Below are 15,825 nucleotides of genomic sequence, written 5' to 3'. Positions count from 1 at the left end.
CCACACGGCTATCGAGCAGTCCTTAAAGTACTTGAAGTTAGACACAACCAGACAACCCATCCTGAGCCCCAAGGTGTTGTGAAATTACTGGGGAAGAGCGCTCAAATTGTTCCAGCTGGCAAAACTGTCGTACTTGAGGGAGTTTCCCCTGTTAGTGGATTCCAGAATGAGAAATCTGTTCTGATCGAACACACAAACTTACCCTCCTTGCCGGGTGGCTTGCTTGTTAAGGCCAGCCTGGTTGATCTTCCCCTCCGGCAACCCTATAAGTTACCAGTCATAATTTGTAATGAGTCTGATCATGATGTTGTCATTCCCCCAAAGAGCACAATAGCCCAAATGCATACCTACCAGACCATCTTGTTAAAGCAGCACAATGCAGAGTCAGCTGAGCCATCTAAAAAGACGGCGGAAGCAGAGCCCTCCCAAAAGTCCACTCTGAGCTTTAATTTCGGTGAGTCCCCTATCCCGCCTGTGTGGAAAGAACGCATCACAGGGAAACTAAATAACATGCATGACGTGTTTGCAAAACATGATGCAGATTTCGGCCGAACAGACAAAGTGACACATCATATAAAACTCTCAGACGACACTCCTTTCAAACAGCGCGCACGACCAATCCACCCTCAGGATATTGAGGCCGTTCGAAACCACATCCAGGAGCTCCTCGATGCAGGAGTCATCAGAGATTCAGAGTCTCCATTTTCATCACCAATCGTGGTTGTGAGGAAGAAAAATGGCCAAGTCCGCCTGTGCATAGACTATAGACGGTTGAACCTCCAGACCATAAAGGATGCGTATTCTCTCCCAAAGCTAGAGGACACATTCTGTGCACTTAATGGCTCTCAGTGGTTTTCTGTCCTCGATTTAAAATCTGGTTTCTACCAGATAGAGGTTGAAGAGGCAGATAAGCCAAAAACAGCTTTCGTGTGCCCACTTGGCTTCTGGGAGTTTAATCGGATGCCTCAAGGAGTGACTAACGCACCTAGTACGTTCCAAAGGCTAATGGAGAAATGCATGGGAGACATGCACTTGAAAGAAGTACTAGTTTTTCTCGACGACCTAATCATATTCTCCAAGACCCTTGAAGAACACGAGGAGAGGTTAATGAAGGTGCTATCCCGTCTCAAAGAGTTTGGCCTCAAACTTTCCCCAGAAAAGTGTGCCTTCTTTCAGACATCAGTCCGATACCTTGGTCATGTGGTGTCTAGAAATGGAGTACAAACTGACCCAGAAAAGACTGCTGCTCTCAAGACTTGGCCCGTCCCTGAGAACCTGCGAGAATTAAGATCTTTCCTCGGGTTCGCTGGGTACTATAGGAGGTTTGTTAAAGGTTACTCCAATATTGTGAAGCCCCTCCATGAGCTAACCTCTGGCTACCCACCTTCCCAAAAGAGAGCTAAAGTGACAAAAAGATCAGAGTACAGAGACCCAAAAGAGCCCTTTGGGGAGCGATGGACCCCTGCTTGCCAACAAGCGTTTGAGACTGTAATCGAAAAACTTACCACCGCCCCTGTGCTAGGTTTTGCAGATCCTCAGAAACCTTATGTACTGCACACTGACGCCAGCACCACTGGACTTGGTGCAGTTTTGTACCAAGAACAGGAGGGCCAGTTGAGAGCGATTGGATATGCGAGCAGAGGGTTATCACGGAGTGAAAGTCGCTACCCGGCGCATAAATTGGAATTCTTAGCGTTGAAGTGGTCAGTCACCGAAAAGTTTGCAGATTATCTATATGGTAATCAGTTCACTGTTGTAACTGACAGTAATCCGCTAACTTACATATTGACCTCAGCTAAACTGGATGCGACGAGCTACAGATGGCTGGCAGCATTGTCCACATTCTCGTTCAAGCTTCTCTACCGACCTGGGAAACAGAACGGTGATGCTGATGGTCTGTCACGCAGGCCACACGGAGCCTTGGAGGATGACCCAAAGTCACAGAAAGAGAGGGAACGCATTTTCCAGTTCACCAAAGACCATCTCTCTGACCCAGATAATGCCAATGCTGTTAACGAGGAAGTCATACAAGCAATCTGTGAAAGACAACTTATTTACAGCACCCAGGTTGATGACAGTAACAGTGGAAACGTTGTTTTAGTCGAATGCCTTGCCGTCTCTGCAGATGCGGTGCCCCAATGCTATCAACAAGCAGACCAGTCTGGTGAACTTCCCGCCGTCCCTCACCTGTCTGAAGCAGAACTGGTGGATAGACAAAGGGCCGACCAGTGTATAAAACACGTCATTTCCCAAATTGAGACAGGTGACACACCACCCCCTACCTTGCGAAATGAACTTCCTGATCTCCCTTTCTTTTTAAGAGAGTTAAGCCGCCTTGAACTTGTGAATAATGTCTTATACAGACGACGCCAAGAAGGTCCCAAAACAACGTACCAGCTTGTCCTCCCAGCTGAGCTTCGTGGCGCAGTTTTGACTAGCCTTCATGACCATATGGGTCATATGGGAGTTGACCGCACATTGGACCTTATTCGGACCAGGTTCTATTGGCCAAGGATGGCTGTGGATGTGGAGAGAAAGGTGAGGACTTGTGGCAGGTGTGTGCGGAGGAAAGCACTTCCAGAGAGAGCTGCACCCCTAATAAATATCAAGACCACAAGACCCCTTGAACTTCTATGCATGGATTTCCTTTCCCTTGAACCTGACAGAAATGGAACTAAAGACATCCTTGTGATCACGGATCACTTTACGAAATTTGCAGTGGCCATTCCCACTCCCAACCAAAAGGCCCGTACAGTGGCAAAGTGTTTGTGGGAGAACTTCATGGTGCACTATGGAATGCCAGAAAAACTACACAGTGACCAGGGACCAGATTTTGAATCCCGCATGATAAAGGAACTCTGTCAAGTGGCCGGCATTCAAAAGGTGAGAACAACACCCTACCATCCCAGGGGCAACCCTGTGGAGAGGTTTAATCGCACCTTACTTAATATGCTCGGCACCCTTCAGAACCAAGAAAAGTCCCATTGGCGTGATTTTGTCAGACCCCTTGTCCACGCCTACAACTGTACTAAAAACGATGTGACGGGGTTCACACCTTATGAACTGATGTTCGGGCGCCAGCCCCGTCTACCAGTCGATTTGGCATTTGGACTACCGCTGCATGGCAAGCAACACACATCACACTCCGAATATGTGCAGAACCTTAAATCACGGCTTGAGGAGAGCTACAAGTTAGCCATGAGTAATGCTGCAAAGACCGCACACAAGAACAAAACACGGTTCGACAGACGAGTGATCGCTTCAGACTTGGAGCCTGGAGACCGAGTGCTAGTCCGGAACGTCCGCATCCGGGGGAAGCATAAGATCTCAGACAAGTGGGAGTCTACCGTCCACGTAGTAGTGAGCAGGGCAGGTACCCTACCTGTCTATACTGTCAAGCCCGAAGTCGGTGATGGTCCATTAAGAACCCTGCACAGGGACTTACTCCTCCCATGTGGATTCCTACCTATGGAGGGAAGCAGCAAGTCTGCCAAACAACCTGCAAAGCGCAGAATAGCAACTCGTGCAAATCCTGTTCTGGATGCTGACCCTTCAGAGGAAGAAGAGGATGAATCCATCCCAATCCATTGGTTCAGTGAGGTCTCAAATGTGTTCATCCCCGCAGTCCATGAAGGTCTAGCACAGCCCAAAGTATCCTTGTCTAATGAACGACATAGGCAGTATACTGTATCTCCAGGTCCCTGTTCTGTCGAGAGCCCAGTAAATGCCCATACCGTAGATTGCTCCCCTGAACTGTCTAGTCCATCGGGTATGTCTACCGATGCCCCAGTCAGTCCTCTGAGGTCTAGTAGACCTACCAACCATTGCAGTAATACAGAATACTTACTTACTGAAAACATCGCCCCAATCGACCGAGTACCTGAAAGAGACCCCATTAAAAGTAACCTGCCTGATACCCACTTACCTGAAGTGCATCCTGTGGAGAAAGAGACCATACTTGATGCTGTCAATGACATCTGTAATGAACAGCAGTCGGTGTCTTCTGACATGTCAGAGCGTGAGGAGGAAGTAGACAGGACAAAGACTGAGAAGTCTGTGGGAGGAGAGAAACCGGAAATGGATGGAACTGAATCCAGAGAGGAAGCAGAGAGAATGGCAGTCACAGATGCTCCTGTCAGGAGATCTGAAAGGGAACGTCAACCGTCAAGGCGACTGGATTATCCTGAACTCAGAAACCCATTGGTCACAGTTGTTAAATCGTTTCTCCATGGGTTGACCACTGTGTTGTCCGATGTTTTGAATGAAGATCAAGTAGTCTCTGCGCCTTTCCTCCCATACCCCCCTCAGATAAAGCACATTTGAGCTCTTCCATGTACAGGGACGTACATGAGTTCAGGAGGGGAGAGTGTAACCAGGTCTTAAAACGAAGTCTTGGCATAATAATCCCTTTCTTAAAGTTAGTCAAATCTTGAGATAAATGTTTTAAGTTAATTAATCAAAGTACATTTTCTATGTATTAAAAGAAAAAACAGTTAAGTGATGACAACGAATAAATAAGTGTTTGTTTAAAAAGGTTGGAAAAAAACGCCATCTACAATAAGTGATCAAATGCATAAAAAGATAGAAAAAGAGCGATTTCCCCCTTGAAAAGCTGTTCACACTACAATTCCCATGCTCCTTTTTGTGAGGAGTTGACCAATCACTGAGCTCCAAAACTTCAGGCAATCGAGCTCCGCCTTCACCGCCTGTTAGCTACTTCCTGACTGAAAGACTGCATGGCTGTTTTGTTTGCCTAGCTGAATCCCGAATCAATTACCATCCATAGGGTAAGAAACATAAATATCCCCTCCAACGGGATTTCATTAATTAATGAGGATGTTAAACATATGATGACGGCTATGTTGTCATGTTTACACTTTATAGAGAAGCGCGATCGGCAGACGGCTGCCGCTGATCAGACAGCCAATTTAGAGAGACCCACTCATTGACTCAACGGTGAGTGAGAAAAACACTCTGAGACCTGTTAGGTTACCTGTAAAGGAACTAATTATGCTGGAAACGGTAACAGTTGATAAGCTGCCGTTTAGAAAGGCTGTTAATGGCTGTAATAGCTACTCAATGCTGTGTCACAATGTTAATGCTGCTAATGTGAGCCTATCTATCCTGCTAGTTTGGTTGTTCAGTGCTACATGCGCTCTTATCCTTGCAAAAAATATCTATATCAATATGTTTACTATGTGTGTAAAAGGAAAAAAGGTGTTAAAGCACATGTATGTGAATTTCTTGTCAGTGATTTAAGAGGTCAATTTTTTAGTGCATTCCCTCAATGTTACCGGTGCAGGGAGGGATGATAAGCACGCTTAGCCTTACTAGTACCTCCTAAATCTCTATTAATGTTCTTGCATTATTTGTTTTGCACAAATTGTAGTTAAATTCGTATTGTATTTGTATTGTGAGTTTGTTACTACCTTGTGTAGCAATAACCATTAATACTTGAAACTGGTTTTGTTTAAAATGAATGAATATGGATGTAAAAGCGCTTTAGGATATATTTATAGTTCACTACTATAAACACTTGAATCTGATACTTGATATATTATTGTCGTGCGACTGAACCTTCTTGAGAACATGATTTGAACCAATTGATATAAAGTGGAATGTTATTGATTGGTGATAATTCATGAGATAGACAGAATATGAATGTAATGCTGATTGTAATGATATGAATGCTTTTGGATTTCCTCTGGCCAACCCATAGGTCAGGTTTTTTTGCCAGATTCATTCCAGTGACGCACATGGATCGGAAGTCACGCCCGACTTGGAGTTGAAGCCTTCCGGTTGGATTGGGATTGGATGTTCACACCCTGAAACTCCGAAAGATTCCCAGCGTACGTTGGGTGGCGAGCCACAGACCCACGAGCATAAGTCTATGCGCAGTCTCACTTTCTCTCCTTCACGGATTGTGTGGTAGGATCCACGAGCACTGGCATACTGATACTGTCACGACACTGATTCAACCAAAAAAAAAAGGGCCCCAACGAGCAATAAGACTATTTTTGGAACTGGGTTTTATTTCTTTTGTTTTAAGGGAAACTTATGCCGGCTTTATTATTTTCTTATTTCTTCAGGTACATTCTCTGAACTAAATTGTTACACTGTTTGTTATTGTTCCTGTTGTTAAACAAAGAGTGATCACAATGACGCAAATTACTGTTTTCTGTCTTTATTGAGGTCAAACCACTGGCTCTTAAGGATTTAGCATCTTCTGTTACTGGTCCAAATACTGTTAAAGATAACTAATTACCTGTTACTCTGTTATTATATCGTAAAAAGGGTTACACAAGCACTTTCGAAACACATTTCCAAGCAAAGAACTATAGAAATGATCCCTGAAAATATCAGAATCAGAATCAGAAAGAGCTTTATTGCCAAGTGTGCTTGCACCCACAAGGAATTTTTTTTGGTACTGAAGCTTCCAGTGCACATACAGTATACAAATACAACAAGAAACATAGTAGTACAAATATAAAATATTAAAAAATATATATATAAAAATAGTATAAAAGTAAAAAAGTAGGGTCACAGTTGGGTTTAGTCCGAATAAACATTTACAGATTATGAACATATTTACAGTATTTTGAGTAGTATGAATAATATATAAATATCACCTGAGTTATAGAATATTGCACTAGACAGTGGGAGTATTGCACTTACAGGCATATGCCTTGGGGGGCATGTTAAGTGTTCAGAAGGGAAATGGCCTGTGGAAAGAAACTGTTCCTGTGCCTGGATGTTCTTGTGGCCAGTGATCTGTGTCGCCGTCCTGACGGTAACAGTTCAAACAGGGGGTGTCCAGGGTGAGTGGAGTCTGTGATGATTTTACCTGCTCTCTTCCTCACTCTGGAAGAGTACAGGTCCTGGAGGGTTGGCAGGGGGGGGCACCAATAATCCTCTCTGCAGTCCGGACTGTCCGTTGTAGTCTCCTGATGTCCGATTTGGTAGCTGAACCAAACCAGACAGTGATGGAAGTGCTTAAGACAGACTCAATGACGGCTGAGTAGAACTGGATCAGCAGCTCCTGTGGCAGATTGAACTTCTTCAGCTGGCGAAGGAAGTACAGTCTCTGCTGGGCCTTTTTTACAATGGAGTCAATGTGATTTGCCCACTTCAGGTCCTGAGAGATGGTAGAGCCCAGGAACCTGAATGACTCCACTGCTTCCACAGTGCTGTTCATGATGGTGAGAGGAGGGAGTGCTGGGGGTTTTCTCCTGAAGTCCATGATCATCTCCACTGTTTTGAGCGTGTTCAGCTCAAGGTTGTTATAGCTGCACCAGACAGCCAGCTGTTCAACCCCCAGTCTGTAAGCAGACTCGTCACCATTTTGGATGAGACCAATGACAGTGATGTCGTCTGCAAATTTCAGGAGCTTGACAGAGGGGTCTTTAGAAGTGCAGTCATTAGTGTACAGGGAGAAGAGCAGTGGGGAGAGAACGCACCCTTGAGGGGCACCAGTGCTGATGGTGAGGGTCCTGGATGTGAGTTTCCCCAGTCTCACTCGCTGCTGCCGGTCCGTCAGGAAGCTGGAGATCCACTGACAGATTGAGGATGGCATGGAGAGCTGAGTCAGTTTGGCTGTGAGAAGATCAGGGATGATGGTATTGAAGGCCGAACTGAAGTCCACAAATAAGATCCGTGCATAAGTCCCAGGTCTGTCAAGATGTTGCAGGATATAGTGCAGTCCCAAGTTGACTGCATCATCCACAGACCTGTTTGCTCTGTAAGCAAACTGAAAGGGATCCAACAGGGGTCCAGTGATGTCCTTCAGATAGGCCAACACCAGTCTTTCAAACGACTTCATGACCACAGACGTGAGAGCGACAGGTCTGTAGTCATTAAGTCCAGTGATTTTAGTTTTTTTGGGAACCGGAATGATAGTGGAGCGTTTGAAGCAGCAGGGAACTTCACACTGCTCCAATGATCTGTTGAAGATCTGCGTGAAGACTGGGCCCAGTTGGTCAGCGCAGGCTTTTAAACAAGCAGATGAGATGCCGTCTGGGCCTGAAGCTTTCCTAGTCTTCTGTTTTTTGAAAACTCGGCTCACGTCCTCCACACAGACCTTAAGCTCAGGTTGGATGGCAGAAGGGGGGAGGAGAGGGGTTGCAGGAGGTGATGGTGGATGTGTGAAGTGCTCATCAGAGCGGGTGTGAGGTGTGAGTCTGGGCTTCTCAAACCTGCAATAGAATGCATTGAGAGTGTCAGCCAGTTGTTGATTCTCCACAGATGGGGGGGATGGTGACTTGTAGTTGGTGATGTTCCTCAGGCTTCTCCAGACTGATGCCGGGTCGTTGGCTGAAAACTGTTTTTTCAGCTTTTCAGAGTAGCTTCTTTTAGCAACTCTGATCTCCTTTGTCAGTCTGTTTCTGGCCTGGTTATACAAGATTTTATCCCCACTTCTGTAAGCATCCTCTTTGGCATGACGAAGCTGTTTGAGTTTCCCAGTAAACCATGGTTTATCATTAGTGAATGATAAGAATGTCCTGGTAGGAATGCATGTATCCTCACAGAAACTGATATATGATGTTACAGTATCTGTGAGCTCATCCAGATCAGTGGCTGCAGCTTCAAAAACAGTCCAATCAGTGCAATCGAAGCAGGCCTGGAGATCCTGCTCTGCTTCGTTGGTCCATCTTTTTACAGTCCTTATTACAGGTTTAGCTGATTTCAGTTTCTGCCTGTAGGTCGGTATAAGATGAACCAAACAGTGATCAGAGAGCCCCAAAGCTGCCCGTGGGACGGAGTGATGCGCATTCTTTATCGTAGTGTAACAGTGGTCCAGTATATTACTGTCTCTGGTAGGACATGTAACATGCTGTCTGTATTTTGGCAGTTCACGGGAGAGATTTGCTTTGTTAAAATCCCCAAGAATGATTAAAAGAGAGTCTGGGTACCTTTGTTCCATTTCAGCTATATGTTCAGCCACCTGTAGTAGCGCCACGCTCACACACGCGTCTGGAGGAATGTAAACATTCGCGAGAATGAATGAGGAAAACTCCCGCGGCGAGTAGAAAGGTTTACAGTTTATGAAATGCACCTCTAAATTAGGAGAGCACATCTTCTTCAGTGTTGTTACATCTGAACACCAACTTTCGTTAATGTAGAAACACAATCCACCACCTCTCGTTTTCCCCGTTAGTTCCGCGATGCGATCCGCTCGGAACAGCTGGAAGCCCGGCAGATGTAGTGCGTTGTCCGGTATGGCTTCACTCAGCCAGGTTTCAGTGAAGCACAGAGCAGCGGAGTTTAAAAAATCCTTGTTAGTGCGGGTGAGGAGAAGAAGTTCGTCCATTTTGTTAGGAAGAGATCGGAGATTCGCAAGATGAATACTGGGGAGTGCAGTGCTGAGGCCGCGCTCGCGGAGTTTAACCAGCGCACCGGCGCGCTTCCCTTAAACTATATTTAAGTTAAGACTTAAATATAGTCTTAACGATTCATCGAAACTCAATCTGCATTCCATTCTGCTGCGCATCTCCTCTAAAATGGTTTTGCGTAGTTGAATTCTGTGGGCTTTAATGTTTACATGACATTTGATGACTTTTCCTAGCCGGGACTTGCTCCATTGGTCCTGGGCTCCTCTTTCCATTATTGGATTGCCACAAGGCCAACAAATACTAACGGAGGCATTTCTGCAACTTGACATTGATTGCGCTCTTAAAAAACTAGCAATGGCTGATCTCGAAATGAGCACGTATCCAGAGCCCTTTTTACCATAAAACCCACTTTCTGCAACTGCTGTCTTACACAACATACAGTTCCACATCATTGCAAACAGTTCTGAATTTCAACAAAGTTTGCTGCATAGTATCCACAGATGCAAAAACAAAAAAACTCCAAAATGAGACTTAAATGTCTCAACACCACTCAGAACATGCTCCTTTCTTCAATATTGCAAAAAGCAATACAGACCGTTCATCAACAACGCAGAGCTCACAACCAAAATCGCTGCTCTGCGTCCAATTCACACCCAAAAAGGAGCATCATGAGTCTTCATCGTGGGTTGGGAGACAAGCACTTTCGAAACACATTTCCAAGCAAAGAACTATAGAAATGATCCCTGAAAATATAGTCTTAATGATTCATCGAAACTCAATCTGCATTCCATTCTGCTGTGCCTCTCCTCTAAAATGGTTTTGCGTAGTTGAATTCTGTTGGCTTTAACGTTTACGTGACATTTTAGCGTATACATCGGAGCCAAAAGCAGAAAGGACTTCCACAATCTCTCTGAAGCCTATACTTTAAGATATGTGAGATACAAACAACAACCCATAATGTCATGATTTTTTGCAGCATAGCTACCCGTGACATGCATTGTAGTTCACTCTTTGGAGCTGAATGTAGAAAATCTTTTAGAAGAAAAGTCACACGCACATTAACAATTCTTTATGTAGACATTTCAGAAACTTGACGTTGGTTCGCGCACTTAGAAAACATGCTAAGGCTGACTTGGAAATGCGAAATGATCCTGTGTCAGGCCTGTTTTTTCCATAAAACCTGATTTTCGCATCTGTTGTCTTATCCGAGATGCAATACCACATCGCTGCAAATGCTGGAATAGCTGACCTCGAAATGAGTACGTATCCAGAGCACTTTTTACCATAAAACCCACTTCTGCAACTGCTGTCTTACACAACATACAGTTCCACATCATTGCAAACAGTTCTGAATTTCAACAGAGTTTGCTGCATGAAATCTACAGATGCAAAAACAAAAGAACTCCAAAATGAGACTTAAACGCTGCAACACCACTCAGAACATGATCCTTTCTTCAATATCGACAAAAGCAATACAGAACCTTCATAAACGACAAAGAGCTGACGTCTAATGAAAAAGTCACGCACCTGCCAACAAATGCTAACTGAGGCATTTCTGCAACTTGACATTGATTGCGCTCTTAAAAAACTTGCAATGGCTGACCTCGAAATGATCACATATCCAGAGCCCTTTTTATCATAAAACCCACTTTCTGCACCTGCTGTTTTACACAACATACAGTTCCACATCATTGCAAACAGCTCTGAATTTCAACAAAGTTTGCTGCATAGGATCTACAGATGCAAAAACAAAAGAACTCCAAAATGAGATTTAAATGCCTCAACACCACTCAGAACATGCTCCTTTCTTCAATATTGCAAAAAGCAATACAGAACGCTCATCAACAACGCAGAGCTCACAACCAAAGTCGCTGCTCTGCGCCCAATTCACACCCAGAAAGGAGCATCATGAGTCTTCATCGTGGGTTGGGAGACAAGCACTTTCGAAACACATTTCCAAGCAAAGAACTATAGAAATGATCCCTGAAAATATAGTCTTAACGATTCATCGAAACTCAATCTGCATTCCATTCTGCTGCGCCTCTCCTCTAAAATGGTTTTGCGTAGTTGAATTCTGTGGGCTTTAACGTTTACGTGACATTTGATGACTTTTCCTAGCTGGGACCGGCTCCATTGGTCCTGGGCTCCTCTTTCCATTATTGGATTGTCAAAAGGCATTCCAGAAAAGCTCCTGAAACAATCCACTTTCTCAAAAGGCACAAATGTCTGACAACGCTCAGATCATATCCCTTTCTTCCATATAGACAAAAGCAATACAGAACCTTCATAAACGACACAGAGCTGACGTCCAACGAAAAAGTCACGCACCTGCCAACAAATGCTAATGGAGGCATTTCTGCAACTTGACGTTGATTGCGCTCCTAAAAAACTTGCAATGGCTGACCTCGAAATGAGTACGTATCCAGAGCACTTTTTACCATAAAACCCAGTTTCTGCAACTGCTGTCTTACACAACATACAGTTCCACATCATTGCAAACAGTTCTGAATTTCAACAGTTTGCTGCATAGAATCCACAGATGCAAAAACAAAAAAACTCCAAAATGAGACTTAAATGCCTCAACACCACTCAGAACATGCTCCTTTCTTCAATATTGCAAAAAGCAACACAGAACGTTCATCAACAACGCAGAGCTTGCAACCAAAGTCGCTGCTCTGCGCCCAATTCATACCCAGAAAGGAGCATCATGAGTCTTCATCGTGGGTTGGGAGACAAGCACTTTCGAAACACATTTCCAAGCAAAGAACTATAGAAATGATCCCTGAAAATATAGTCTTAACGATTCATCGAAACTCAATCTGCATTCCATTCTGCTGCGCATCTCCTCTAAAATGGTTTTGCGTAGTTGAATTCTGTGGGCTTTAATGTTTACATGACATTTGATGACTTTTCCTAGCCGGGACTGGCTCCATTGGTTCTGGGCTCCTCTTTCCATTATTGGATTGCCACAAGGCCAACAAATACTAACGGAGGCATTTCTGCAACTTGACATTGATTGCGCTCTTAAAAAACTTGCAATGGCTGATCTCGAAATGAGCACGTATCCAGAGCCCTTTTTACCATAAAACCCACTTTCTGCAACTGCTGTTTTACACAACATACAGTTCCACATCATTGCAAACAGCTCTGAATTTCAACAAAGTTTGCTGCATGAAATCTAGAGATGCAAAAACAAAAGAACTCCAAAATGAGACTGAAACGCTGCAACACCACTCAGAACATGATCCTTTCTTCAATATTGCAAAAAGCAATACAGAACCTTCATAAACGACACAGAGCTGACGTCCAATGAAAAAGTCACGCACCTGCCAACAAATGCTAATGGAGGCATTTCTGCAACTTGACGTTGATTGCGCTCCTAAAAAACTTGCAATGGCTGACCTCGAAATGAGCACGTATCCAGAGCACTTTTTACCATAAAACCCACTTTCTGCAACTGCTGTCTTACACAACATACAGTTCCACATCATTGCAAACAGTTCTGAATTTCAACAAAGTTTGCTGCATAGAATCCACAGATGCAAAAACAAAAAAACTCCAAAATGAGACTTAAATGCCTCAACACCACTCAGAACATGTTCCTTTCTTCAATATTGCAAAAAGCAATACAGAACATTCATCAAAAACGCAGAGCTCACAACCAAAATCGCTGCTCTGCGTCCAATTCACACCCAGAAAGGAGCATCATGAGTCTTCATCGTGGGTTGGGAGACAAGCACTTTAGAAACACATTTCCAAGCAAAGAACTATAGAAATGATCCCTGAAAATATAGTCTTAACGATTCATCGAAACTCAATCTGCATTCCATTCTGCTGCGCCTCTCCTCTAAAATGGTTTTGCGTAGTTGAATTCTGTGGGCTTTAACGTTTACGTGACATTTTAGCGCATACATCGGAGCCAAAAGCAGAAAGGACTTCAACAATCTCTTTGAAGCCTACTGTTAAGATATGTGAGATACAAACAACAACCCATAATGTCATGCTTTTTTGCAGCATAGCTACCCGTGACATGCATTGTAGTTCACTCTTTGGAGCTGAATGTAGAAAATCTTTTAGAAGAAAAGTCACACGCACATTAACAATTCTTTATGTAGACATTTCAGAAACTTGACGTTGGTTCGCGCACTTAGAACACATGCTAAGGCTGACTTGGAAATGCGAAATGATCCTGTGTCAGGCCTGTTTTTTCCATAAAACCTGATTTTCGCATCTGTTGTCTTATCCGAGATGCAATACCACATCGCTGCAAATGCTGGAATAGCTGACCTCGAAATGAGTACGTATCCAGAGCACTTTTTACCATAAAACCCACTTCTGCAACTGCTGTCTTACACAACATACAGTTCCACATCATTGCAAACAGTTCTGAATTTCAACAAAGTTTGCTGCATGAAATCTACAGATGCAAAAACAAAAGAACTCCAAAATGAGACTTAAACGCTGCAACACCACTCAGAACATGCTCCTTTCTTCAATATCGACAAAAGCAATACAGAACCTTCATAAACGACAAAGAGCTGACGTCTAATGAAAAAGTCACGCACCTGCCAACAAATGCTAACTGAGGCATTTCTGCAACTTGACATTGATTGCGCTCTTAAAAAACTTGCAATGGCTGACCTCGAAATGAGCACGTATCCAGAGCCCTTTTTATCATAAAACCCACTTTCTGCACCTGCTGTCTTACACAACATACAGTTCCACATCATTGCAAACAGCTCTGAATTTCAACAGTTTGCTGCATAGGATCTACAGATGCAAAAACAAAAGAACTCCAAAATGAGACTTAAATGCCTCAACACCACTCAGAACATGCTCCTTTCTTCAATATTGCAAAAACAATACAGAACGCTCATCAACAACGCAAAGGTCACAACCAAAGTCGCTGCTCTGCGCCCAATTCATACCCAGAAAGGAACATCATGAGTCTTCATCGTGGGTTGGGAGACAAGCACTTTCGAAACACATTTTCAAGCAAAGAACTATAGAAATGATCTCTGAAAATATAGTCTTAACGATTCATCGAAACTCAATCTGCATTCCATTCTGCTGCGCCTCTCCTCTAAAATGGTTTTGCATAGCTGAATTCTGTGGGCTTTAATGTTTACATGACATTTGATGACTTTTCCTAGCTGGGACCGGCTCCATTGGTTCTGGGCTCCTCTTTCCATTATTGGATTGCCACAAGGCATTCAAGAAAAGCTCCTGAAACAATCCACTTTCTCAAAGGGCACAAATGTCTAACAACGCTCAGATCATATCCCTTTCTTCCATATCGACAAAAGCAATACAGAACCTTCATAAACGACACAGAGCTGACGTCTAATGAAAAAGTCACGCACCTGCCAACAAATGCTAATGGAGGCATTTCTGCAACTTGACATTGATTGCGCTCCTAAAAAACTTGCAATGGCTGACCTCGAAATGAGCACGTATCCAGAGCCCTTTTTATCATAAAACCCACTTTCTGCACCTGCTGTCTTACACAACATAAAATCCCACATCATTGCAAACAGTTCTGAATTTCAACAAAGTTTACTGCATAGGATCTACAGATGCAAAAACAAAAGAACTCCAAAATGAGACTTAAATGCCTCAACACCACTCAGAACATGCTCCTTTCTTCAATATTGCAAAAAGCAATACAGAACGTTCATCAACAACGCAGAGCTTACAACCAAAATCGCTGCTCTGCGCCCAATTCACACCCACAAAGGAGCATCATGAGTCTTCATCACGGGTTGGGAAACAAGCACTTTCAAAACACATTTCCAAGCAAAGAACTATAGAAATGATCCTTGAAAATATAGTCTTAACGATTCATCGAAACTCAATCTGCATTCCATTCTGCTGCGCCTCTCCTCTAAAATGGTTTTGCGTAGTTGAATTCTGTGGGCTTTAATGTTTACATGACATTTGATGACTTTTCCTAGCTGGGACCGGCTCCATTGGTCCCGGGCTCCTCTTTCCATTATTGGATTGCCACAAGGCATTCCAGAAAAGCTCCTGAAACAATCCACTTTCTCAAAAGGCACAAATGTCTGACAACGCTCAGATCATATCCCTTTCTTCCATATCGACAAAAGCAATACAGAACCTTCATAAACGACACAGAGCTGACGTCTAATGAAAAAGTCACGCACCTGCCAACAAATGCTAACTGGAGCATTTCTGCAACTTGACATTGATTGCGCTCTTAAAAAACTTGCAATGGCTGACCTCGAAATGAGTACGTATCCAGAGCCCTTTTTATCATAAAACCCACTTTCTGCAACTGCTGTCTTACACAACATACAGTTCCACATCATTGCAAACAGTTCTGAATTTCAACAGTTTGCTGCATAGGATCTACAGATGAAAAAACAAAAGAAATCCAAAATAAGACTTAAATGCCTCAACACCACTCAGAACATGCTCCTTTCTTCAATATTGCAAAAAGCAACACAGAACGTTCATCAACAACGCAGAGCTTACA

The 15,825-nt window shown here is 43.6% G+C and overlaps 1 long non-coding RNA gene across 1 annotated transcript; it reads left to right on the top strand.

Annotated features, from left to right (window-relative positions):
• The first annotated feature begins 4,245 nt into the window (after positions 1–4,245).
• LOC311296504 lies at positions 4,246–6,262 on the top strand. The gene is made up of 3 exons (XR_014628606.1): positions 4,246–4,787; positions 4,885–4,956; positions 5,720–6,262. It is a non-coding gene; the product is annotated as an uncharacterized lncRNA (long non-coding RNA).
• Positions 6,263–15,825: the final 9,563 nt, after the last annotated feature.

The sequence above is a fragment of the Rutilus rutilus genome (assembly GCF_951802725.1).
Source record: "Rutilus rutilus genome assembly, chromosome: 9".
Lineage (NCBI taxonomy): Eukaryota > Metazoa > Chordata > Actinopteri > Cypriniformes > Leuciscidae > Rutilus > Rutilus rutilus.
Note: the sequence above shows the minus strand (reverse complement) of the source record. Positions and strands in the feature narration are given on the sequence as shown.